A 12,242-nucleotide genomic window follows, 5' to 3' on the forward strand; every position below is an offset into this window, starting at 1 on the left:
CGTGTGTGTCTGTTGTTAAGAGTTTGAAATATAAATGTAAGTGTAAATGTAAGTGTGTAATTGTGTGTGTGTGTGTGTGTAAGGGTAAATCGAAAATATACGTAACGATGAATGAAACTCCTGACTGACGTCGTACCTATCTGGCTCGCCAAAACGACACCAAACACAACAACACGCGAACGAATAAAACGTCGTTGAAAACGTCAACGTACTACTTGCTGCTGTTGCTTCGTCAAACACGTTGGTGCTGTGCTGGACTGACTGACTGACTAACTGACTAACTGACTGACTGACTGAAAGATCCGATGCTAAAGAAATTACAACTATGTTTATCAACTGCACCAATTACAATGTTGAAAATGATGATGATAATAATGATGAGCATGAACATAATAATGTTTTACTTTATAATAGAAAAAAAAAAAATCAAAAGAGAATATATTAAGTTGGTAATTAAGTTTTTATCTTTTCATAAAGACTTTACTTTTTTTAATATAGAATAATTACTACGTTAATAAATATAATTTATTATTTTACTTTTTTTATACATAATATTATATTATTTTATATTTATATATTAATATAAATTATATAACATATTAATTAATTATTAAATATATTAAATTATTTTAAATATTAATTAATTATTTATTATTTTAAATTATTTTAATGATAGATTAGTTCAAACCAACAAAAAAAAAGAAAACTCAAACATAGAATATTCTTTTGAATGATTTAAAATAATTAATTACATGATGAAATGTTTAAATTTAAGGAAAAGGAAACCAACGAGAACTTAGTTGCCAATTTAATGGTTATTCATTGAATAATACTACAAATAGAAAGACAAAGATAAAAAGAGAGAGATAGAGAGAGAGAGAGAGAGAGAGAGAGAGAGAGTATTCGTGTCCAATAAATAGGATGAGTTTGTTGAATGAATTTCGGATTTTGCTTATTGACGTCATCAAATGGTTTCTCCTCTTCCTCCTACACCTCCTCCTCCTCCTCCTCCTCCTCCTCCTCCTCCTTATTCCCTTTACCCCCCAGATCGTTATCTAACTAAAACGCTTGTTTTTTCAATAACACGAAGAAGGAGAGAAATAAGAGAAGAATAAGATGAAGAAGAAGACGAGAAGGAAGAGAAAGGGTGAGACAGGGTGGATAGGTAAGGGGATGGAACGGAAAGGGGACAAGGAGGAGGAAAGGGGGGGAGGAAGTTTAGACCGCGACCGACACACCGTTGCCAGACGCATCCGCATCCGAAAGGTTACGTCCGAATCTCGAAATAGAGGAATCCTCGGCAAAAATAGTTTCCCCCTTTTCCCTCCTACCACCCCCTCACCTTACCCCCCTGTACCCATAGTTTTCGATATATCGTCATCGCGAAATAGACCTCGAGCCGGGACCGGAAGACCAATGTGATGAAAACAACTAAAACTATCACATCTTTCCTATGTATGTATATATCTATGTATGTATTATATATATATATATATATATATATATATATATATATATATATATATATATATATATATATATATAGAAATGTACACGTGTATGATGTGATATGATTAAGTATAGAAAAAAGATGATGACACTGATAGAATAAGTTTTGCTAATAGTTTGGTAAAGGAATGTTCGGAATGTACGGAATTATATGACGTTAATGTTTTAATTTGAGATGTTTTTTTTTTTTTAATGTCTGTTTAGAAATAGAGAAAATAGAAATGAAACGAAACTAAACGAAATTTGAAAATACTTGGGTTATTTTATAAGAATACATTTTGGCGCATTTTGACAGAGAATTCCGCCGACTTTCCAGATGCGGAGGTGTCGGAACGATAAATAAACGAATTTTCTGTTCATAGAAGAAGAAGAAGAAGAAGAAGAGGAAGAAGATGAAGAAACGTAAGGGGGGTGGGGGAGAGGTGAAGTTTTTGCATTTCCCAAATATTCCTGGCACATACTCGGTATGCAATAGTCTCGTTTATTTGGCGCGAATCTCATAAACGATTTACCTAACATTATGAACGGTTAAAACGTTCATTTATCTATCTTTTATTTCTATTTATCTATTTCAATCTTTCAACCTTCCCTCTCACCCTCTCATAACGATCTTTTTTTATCTGAGGAAAGGGAAATAGGAGATTTCATAGAAAGTCAAGAGATTTATTAATAAACTACCAATCAACACCATTGATTTTACACCAACGACAAAACGTAGGAATTAAAGAAATTAATTAACAATAAATATATGTATATATATATATAATTGAAAATTATAGACCAACGATATAAAGGTAGTAAAAAGAATTAATTAAAAAGAAGAAAAAAGAGAATTTTGTTTTATAATAATGATAATAAGAAAAAAAAAAAGAAATACAAACAAAACTTATGATTCTTGACTTGTTACACGTGACAATCTTTTTTTTCCTTTCCTTTTCCTTTTTTTTCTAAACTAAAGTAAAAAGAAGGATCAAGAAGAAGTCGTGCGTTTCTTCTAAAGGCAGTAAGATAAAATCGTTTCAATTTCAAGTTTGCTAGTTAATTAACGTCATTCCTAAGAAGTAAACAGACAAAGAGAGATAATAAAATGACGTTATCGATCCTGTTAGCATTCACGTATTATTTTTTTTTATTTTCTTTTTCCAATAAACTTAAACGTCGAAATTTAAAGGCCAAGATAAAATATAAACGTATATATGCATAATGAATCTACAAGATATTTCGGTATCTTTACCTTTTCAGCTAAAATCGTTGATAGATGTAAAAAGGACGGCTTCAACGATGACGACGAAGACAATGATGATAATGATCCTTTCCCTTTTATCATCGATTCTCACTGCATTCAAAACAAATCTTTTATAAGTCTGTGTAAATATTCAATGTAATATTTATTATGGTATTTATTCCTATTTTGATTAATTTTTAGTGAAAAAATATGTGTGTGCCTTCAGAAATGCCATTAAACAAACATATATTAAAAATGAAACAATTTCAGGAGCTGAAGTAGAAAAAAAATTTCAAAGGTTTGTTGTTAAATCCAACGATGGTCACCTGAAACAAAAAGAAAACTATATTAATTATAGAATCAAGTGAGATACAATAGCCTGACATATGAATCGTCCAGATGCATTTTTCAAATTGAATTCTCTATTTATTCTTATCAAATCTCTATTTGAAGTTAAAATAAAATTGAATTTAAACGCGTGATTTTACATTTACAAAAAATAAAAAAATAAAAAAGTAAAAGTCCAAATATTAAGTTACTAGAGAAAATAATATCTATTAATTATTATAAGTAATACTTTAAAATTGCATTATATAGAAAAGGAAAAATTACAAATTTAATAAAATACGATCAAAGTGAAAAATCTTAAAGACAAAAAAAAGGGAGATTACTTTAATATTCAAAAGACGATAATTAAATTTCAAGATATAAGAAAAAGGGAGTTTAAATATTTTGACTCGAACTAACTAAACACATATGCATCTTTTTGACGATATAGACACACATTTGGTGTCCTAAGGAGATGGAATGGTCCATCATCTCCAATTACAACTAGAAATTAATGACGAGCAAAAAAGTAAAATAATAAAATATAAAATATGACTAGAGAGCCATTCTCTAAAGGTTCAAACTTGCTGTTGAACCTTTGAAAATAACTCAATAGCCTGTAGTTGCCCTCTTGAGCCACAATTAAGTGGGGGCCTCTTCGGCATTAAGCCTCTTCTTTCTTCATTCCATGAAAACTGCATTTGGACATTTCCTACGTGCGAGCAAGATAAGATCTTTCATACTAATTTTGCAAATGAACTTGTATTTTATTATGATTCTAATTCTCAATTACTACAAAATTAATTTACATTTCGCGTTCACTTTTCTAGCTCGTGGACCATCAATGAACATAGAGTTTATTGATCATACACGAGAACATTTAATCGAATGTCCAAGCAGATAATGATTTCCCTCGATGACCTAATAACACTTCGCACTATTAACTTCGAGCAGTAAAACCAAATTGAAATAAAAGATGCAATAAATGTAATGCATTTTCTTGCAACACTTTCATTTCATTAATATGTAATATTTAGTTATATAAAATATTTCCAGCTGTAAGACGAAATCGCGATAGTGCGTAGTGCTAATCCTGAAATACTTAAAACTAAGTATCAAATGCATCAAAGAATTTGCGAATTTGATTCGACTCTATCTCGTTCGAGATAAAATCGAAGTAGAAATGAATCTTTCAAATGGTTGCAAATACCTTTGAATCATGATACATAATAAAGATCACAGAATAGTTACAAAATAAATTAACAAATCAAACATAATATAGAATGAGATGATCAAATTTTGTAACAATTCTGTATAAACCAGGAGGCGGAATTTCCACTCCGGAGTGGAAGTAAGAAGTCTAATGCCTTACCTGGATCCTACCTACTTAAAATTAAAGTTTTCACATTCATTCAGAGAAGTATGCTACCTGCCTGCCTATTATCCATATTTTTACCCATTTTAAGAAAAAACATACATACCCACCCACTCACTCCACGGTTCTCACACATACCACCAGGGCGCAAAAAGCCTACACTAGAGAGCATGCCCCGGGGCACCTCCGACACCCTAGTTCAACCACGTTTTCTAAACTTATATGCTAATGGGTATACGTACGTATTTTGCTGTAATCGACTGCCAAGGCTAATGATTATTGCATAAAAAACTAAAGCAAAAATACAAGTATACACTAGTATATATATGCATACTAGTAATATACAAGTATATCAAAGTTTCCACAAATAAATGCAGTAACTATACTATGCAAACGAGATTATCAAACAAATTAGAAATATTTAATATAAATATAAGAATACAGAAACGTTATATGAGGAAGTAGTGCTTTGAGTATTTAATAATGTATTAAATGAATAAAAAATATCGCGAAACGATGTACAATACACACTACCTAATACGCACACACAGGTGTAAAGTGCATCGTGCAATCACTAGCACAATAACAGCCGCCAATAGGGGAAAAACTAAAACTAAACCCACGCTAACTGTTTCTCACCCATACGTGTAACACCTGGGCACACGCATAGATGAGAACGCAGAAAGTATGGGGGGGAGAAACGGGAGATTAGTATATTAGAAGCTGAAAATCCTGATCTAAAAAATATGATTAACACATATATAAATATATCAAAAGATTTTAATAAAAATTCATCTAAGCGACTAAGGACTCTACAAGTCATTTGGTGAATAATGACTTAAACAAGCGAATGAAAAAAAAGTTACCCCATATGAAACAATTATAGCTTCGAGGTAAGGTTGTATTAAAAGACTCTACAATAATGATGGATATTTTTTGCAAACCTCGGACGACTTTTTCATTAAATGGCTGTTCTAATTAAAGAACTGGGCTTTGAGCCGCCACTTAACTGCCAAAGTCTATCCGTCGCGAATGAGTTTGTCTTCTTGCTCATTTATTTAAAATATCAAAGTATTGACTTATCAAAATTAATTTCGATTAGATAAACTATGTACGAAGCAGTGCATGTAAGACATTTATTACATGCCTTTAACACGTAATAAAAAAGAGAGTGCATTTATTAATTGCATTATGAATTAAATGAATTTAACCGATGAGACAAGAAAACCTATCCTGAACTAATAATAAAACATACAATAAAATATACAATTTTCATGAGTAACTCCTAAAAAGGAATTACTCATGTGCTCGTCAATAATTTATTTAAATAATTACAACCAGTAACTCGTGCCGATTTGGACCTTTCATCCTCGGCATGATTGAGCACTGGAGGGACTTTAAATAAAAACTCACGGTTTAAGAAGTTCTGCGATGGCTCCAAAACACTCCTACTTCGCAGCAAGTATTGTAGTCTGACTATGGAAGACGATACTCGATTTGCCATTGAAGAAGATCCATCGAAGATCCATCGAAGATCCATCGAAGATCCATCGAAGAATTCATCCAACATCTTTGAAAGGAAGAGAATCCATGGTTATATCTGTAAAATAAAATAAAACAATACGATAAGTTATCTTGAATATTATCCAAAATCATATAAAATGTAAATAAAAATGAATACTTACAATGCATTCCTATGGGACGAAGCTCAATGGCATCATGGTAATGCACACCTCGCGTGAATCTAATAACGCGGTATGAACGAAAATAAGAAACTATAGATGAGTTTCTTATCGCGAAACCGATATTTTATTATACGACGAACAACACTGACTCTAATTCGCGTTTGATTTTAACTTATTACTCGCCCGATCACTGATTCTAAACTGCACTAATTCAAAGACTGCATTGCACGCAGTTTGATAATACCACCATAAACACTGCACATATTGCTTCGCGCACTATTGCAATCTGAAACTGAAATAAAAAACAATACTATTAATATCATTACTATTACAGATAATCATTAAAATTTTTAAGGAATTATTTAATACAAAAATATACTCACTTTAAATCTTTATTGATGAATGCACAATGGGTCTCCTATCCTTAGGATAATGATGACAATGCACAAATAATGACTATAAAACATATATAATAATAAATGCAATTAATTCAATTAACACTAGATTTATGGACCGAGCAAATATGATTCATTTCAAACTTTTTTGTTACATATATATAAAATAGAAATATTTCAATTAATTGTAATTTAATAAAATTTAAATTTAATTAATTTTAAAATAGAATATTTTTTAAAAATATATATTAATTTTTAATGCTGTAATGAAATAAGCATAAATATTAATTCCTCTCCTCTACCCACTTTTTCATTTAAACAATGTTTGTAAATTTTAAAAAAATAATGAACAAAACAATAGTGAACAAATCTAGTGTTAAACGAATTTCTAAATGAATTTAATTAATAAAATGTGAATACCATTCCAACGATGATCTGAAACACAAATAAAAACAAAATAATATAAATCGTTGTTATATAAAAATTATTATAATTATTGAGAAAATGTTTAATATAAAAATTGACTTACGTTTTTTCTTCATTGATGAATGCACGATGGGTCTCCTACCCTTAGGATGACGATGAACACACGTTTAAACTTAATAAAAGAAACTTGCGAGTTTCTTAACCGAGCAAACGAAACTTTAACATGCGACGATCAACACTGAATCTACTTGTCGACTTTTTTATATTTTATATTAACACGATGCAACACACGAGAACCTCATTGCCTACGCGCTCGATTGCAATGATTTTCTGAAACAGAAAAAGAAAAAGAACAATTAAGATCATTGTTGTAATAAAAATCAATTGAAATTATCATAGAAATGTTTGATAGTAAAATATACTTACTTTTAGTCTTCGTTGATGACTGCAGGATGGGTATCCTACCCTTAGGATGACGATGTATAAAATAAAATTAAATAAAAAGTCTGAAAAGCTGAAACATACTAAAGACTATATTACAATATTTCCTGTAAATCATTTCTGAAGGCTGGGCACACATTAAAACCATTGAATATTTTTGATAGAATGGTATTCAAGTTATTAAATATTGGTGAAATTGATCAAAGTATGCAACTATTTGCTTGCTAAATTACATACCAAGTATGTAATGCTAGTAAAAATATTAATTAAAAATCTTTAAAGTTGTCTAAATAAAACAATAATTGTATCAGCAAACTCAATAAAAAATAACATAAAAAATAAACCAGTTTTTATACCATTCTATGCAATGTGAAAAGCTTTTTAAACTATTAAAATCAAAACGATAACGTTAGAAATAAAATTATTAAATAATTTGATACGCCTGGTTTTCGTTTATGTTGTCTCGTCGAAGGATAGAAGACGAATACGAGATACGTTACTACGTAACCTTTGTAGAGGAGATCTTGGGAATGTCGAACGTTCGGCTATTATACCTATGTTATCGGCTGTTTACGTTTTGTCGTCGACTCGAGAAATACCTACAAATATAAATACACATTTATAATAGCTTATATGTTGAGTGTATTGTTTTCTTATTCTTCTTCTCTCTCACACACTCCTTCTCTCTCACTCTTTCTGTAATATTTCTATATGCTTATATGCTTATACTTAAAAAATATAATGCTCACCTCGCCGTATATGGAGAAGATAAAAAAAGTTGCCACAAGATTAAAAGGTTAGTGAATTCGTGTTGCAACTCTCCCCATGCTCAGAAAGCTAAAAAAAAAAAGTAAAATATGAAAAAACTCACGTATCAAAATTATGCATGTAGTATGCATTTGATATATAACATTCGTTATATATCATTTAATATATAACAGGAAGGTGTACATTAAAATATTAATTGAAACAATTACCTGAAATTAACGGGATAACAAAATCTGCTGCAACAAGTATACAGATCACAGATTAAAAAATTCGAAAGATTCGCCATATTGCAGTGCATAAAACAGAAGCGTAAGACTGGCGCGAAAATACTGCATGCGCGAAAATGATGCGCAGTAAATCTTCTTTCCACCTATAATAAAGAAAAATTTTGAATGATTAAAAATACAATATAGAAGCATAAAAATTGTCAAAATATACTCAAAAAATCAAAATTGATCCTTACATCCTTTATATATTATAATAGGAAGATGTAAACTTTACAAAATATCTTTTAATTACCTGATCTTAACGGGACGATGACACTCCGATGTGTTCTCCACGAATGACGCCATGAAACTGAAGAATTCGGACAAAAGCTTGGCTGTGATTGGCTAATTCATTTTTTTGAACAAGAAAAGGGTCATCACGGCTTCTTACACGGACAGAATCTGACCTTCCTCATGACCACGCTGGTCAAACTACATATGATAATTTATTTATTAAATAAATTAAAAATCATTTCTATTTTTCTAATAAATGTACACAATACTTATAAATATTCTAAAAATGATGAATAGAATAAAGACAATGTAGACATTAAGAGATCTTTGTCGTTTTGCACAAAAAAACAAAATCGTATAGAAGAGAATTGTCGATAGAAAAATGTCCAATATGAAATGTAGCATATGAAAGAATAAATTCTCAAAATCTGTATCGATAAAGAATCCTCACAATTGAAATACTTTCAGAGATGCATAATTGTTTTAAAAATATTCACAATAATGTTTATACACGATTCACACACGAAGATTATTCCACATGCTTTTCTATGCTATAAGATACTACATTCTCTTTATCTTATTCATTATTTTTAGAATAATTATGAATAACGTGTACATTTTATTTGTAATCGAAAAAAGAAACATAAATTTATAACAAATTAAAATTATTCTCTATTTAATGTATGTTAAAACATATGAAATGTTTAAACCAATGTATATGCATAGAAACAATCTGAAATGTAATTAGAGAATATTAGAATAATAAAATAATTGTTAAATAATTAATATAAGTGCATTTTGTTATCTAATAACTTATAACATATGATCTATGTACCTTTCTCTTCAAGATTCACCTTTTAACTGAGACATTATCCTTTATAAAAATACTTTTATTTTAATGTTGTTTAGGTTATTTTCCAAATGTTTCCCATGTATGCAACGCAAATAACATTCGAAATAAACAGAATTTCAGATTTTAATTCTCTTATTTTTACACTCTTTTCACTCTACACAATACTTTACACACTTTAATTGTAAACATTACAAAAATAATGAATAAAATAAAACAGAATACATAATAAGAACATTATCTCATTGCATACGAGAAAATAATCATGTAGAAGAGAAACTTTTTCTTAGAAATTTGTAAAACAATTGACAATCTATCGCTTGCCACACGTATAAAATTAAATCTTTATCATAAAGGCGAGTTTTTACATTAAAGAAACAAATTATAGGGACTTTTCTATTGTTGGCATGCGATAGATTGTCAATTGTTTTACAAATTTCTTTGACAAGATTTCTTTTCTACATGATTGTTTTCTCGTGAGCAATGAGATAATGTTTATAGTATGCATTCTTTTTATTGTATTCATTATTTTTATAATGATTACAAATTACATGTGTATTTAATAAAATTAGTAATAACATGAAGAGAGTTATAATGTTAATCTCTGTTTAATTGGAATGTTTTATTTTGTTACATACATGGGCAACATTTGGAAAACAACATAACCAACATTGAATAAAAGCATTTTTATAGAGGATAATGTCTCAGTTAAAAGGTAAATCTTGAAGGGAAAGGTACATAGATCATATGTAATAAGTTATTAGATAACAATATGCACTTATATTAATTATTTAACAGTTATTTTATCATTCTAATGAACGGCTCAGTCTATAAATAAATTTCGAAGAGGAAGGAACTCCGAAAATATATTTCACACTTTTAAACAATTATTAATACTTCTATCGATTAATTACCAATTATTTTAATATTCTAATACACTCTACTTATATTACAAATAATTTAACACTCGTAGTCATCACTGCGCATGAGCAATAAAATAATTACATTAGAATGAATAAAATAATAAAATTTGAACGTTATAATATTGAATTTTCATTATTAGAATTATTATTATCGTTACAGAAATAATCCACATAAGAAAAATCATAAACAACTTTCTAATTAATGTTTTGTTTTAGAGAACAATGGGTCAGTCTGCAAGTGAATTTCGAAGAGGAAGGTACTCCAATAATTTATCTCGTACTTTTAAACAATAATCGACACTTCTATCGATTGATTAACAATTAATATAATATTCTTATACACTGTACTTATATTAAAGGACAATTAAACACTCGAAGTCATCACTGCGCAGGAACAATAAAATAATTACGTTAGAATAGATAAAATAATAAAATCTGTACGTTATAATATTGAATTTTCTTTATTAGAATTTTAATTACCGTTGCAGAAATAATCAACATAAGAAAAATCATAAACAACTTTCTAATCAAAGTTTTGTTTTAGAGAACATTGGGTCAGTCTATAAGTGAATTTCGAAGAGGAAGGTACTCCAATAATTTATCTCGTACTTTTAAACAATAATCGACACTTCTATCGATTGATTAACAATTATATTAATACTCTAATACACTCTACTTATATTACAGCATAATTTAACACTCGTAGTCATCACTGCGCATGAGCAATAAAATAATTACATTAGAATGAATAAAATAATAAAATTTGAACGTTATAATATTAAATTTTCATTATTAGAATTATTATTATCGTTACAGAAATAATCCACATAAGAAAAATCATAAACAACTTTCTAATTAATGTTTTGTTTTAGAGAACAATGGGTCAGTCTATAAGTGAATTTCGAAGAGGAAGGTACTCCAATAATTTATCTCGTACTTTTAAACAATAATCGACACTTCTATCGATTAATTAACAATTAATATAATATTCTTATACACTGTACTTATATTACAGGACAATTAAACACTCGAAGTCATCACTGCGCAGGAACAATAAAATAATTACGTTAGAATAGATAAAATAATAAAATCTGTACGTTATAATATTGAATTTTCTTTATTAGAATTTTAATTACCGTTGCAGAAATAATCAACATAAGAAAAATCATAAACAACTTTCTAATCAAAGTTTTGTTTTAGAGAACATTGGGTCAGTCTATAAGTGAATTTCGAAGAGGAAGGTACTCCAATAATTTATCTCGTACTTTTAAACAATAATTAATACTTCTATCGATTAATTAACAATTATTTAAATATTTTAATACACTTTACTTATATTACAGCATAATTTAACACTCGAAGTCATCACTGCGCATGAACAATAAATTAATCACATTAGAATAAAAATAATGTTTAAATCCGAACGTTATAATCTCGAATTTTTATTATTAGAATTATTATTACCGTTGCAGAAATAATCAACATAAGAAAAATCATAAACAACTTTCTAATCAAAGTTTTGTTTTAGAGAACAATGGGTCAGTCTGCAAGTGAATTTCGAAGAGGAAGGTACTCCAATAATATATCTCGTACTTTTAAACAATAATTAATACTTTTATCGATTAATTAATTATTAATATAATATTCTTATACACTGTACTTATATTACAGGACAATTAAACACTCGAAGTCATCACTGCGCAGGAACAATAAAATAATTACGTTAGAATAGATAAAATAATAAAATCTGTACGTTATAATATTGAATTTTCTTTATTAGAATTATAATTACCGTTGCACACATGATCAACATATATG

The 12,242-nt window shown here is 28.9% G+C and overlaps 1 long non-coding RNA gene across 1 annotated transcript; it reads right to left on the reverse strand.

Moving 5' to 3' along the window:
• Window positions 1–6,800: 6,800 nt before the first annotated feature.
• On the reverse strand, window positions 6,801–8,703 carry LOC149032879 (uncharacterized). The gene is made up of 4 exons (XR_016176304.1): window positions 8,671–8,703; window positions 8,361–8,521; window positions 8,133–8,220; window positions 6,801–7,982 (listed from the first exon to the last, which is right to left on the reverse strand). It is a non-coding gene; the product is annotated as an uncharacterized LOC149032879 (long non-coding RNA).
• Between the last annotated feature and the right edge of the window lie 3,539 nt (window positions 8,704–12,242).

Source organism: Polistes dominula, unplaced genomic scaffold, assembly GCF_049000335.1.
Source record: "Polistes dominula isolate Pdom_NZ unplaced genomic scaffold, Pdom_raw_medaka contig_26, whole genome shotgun sequence".
In the NCBI taxonomy this organism is placed as follows: domain Eukaryota; kingdom Metazoa; phylum Arthropoda; class Insecta; order Hymenoptera; family Vespidae; genus Polistes; species Polistes dominula.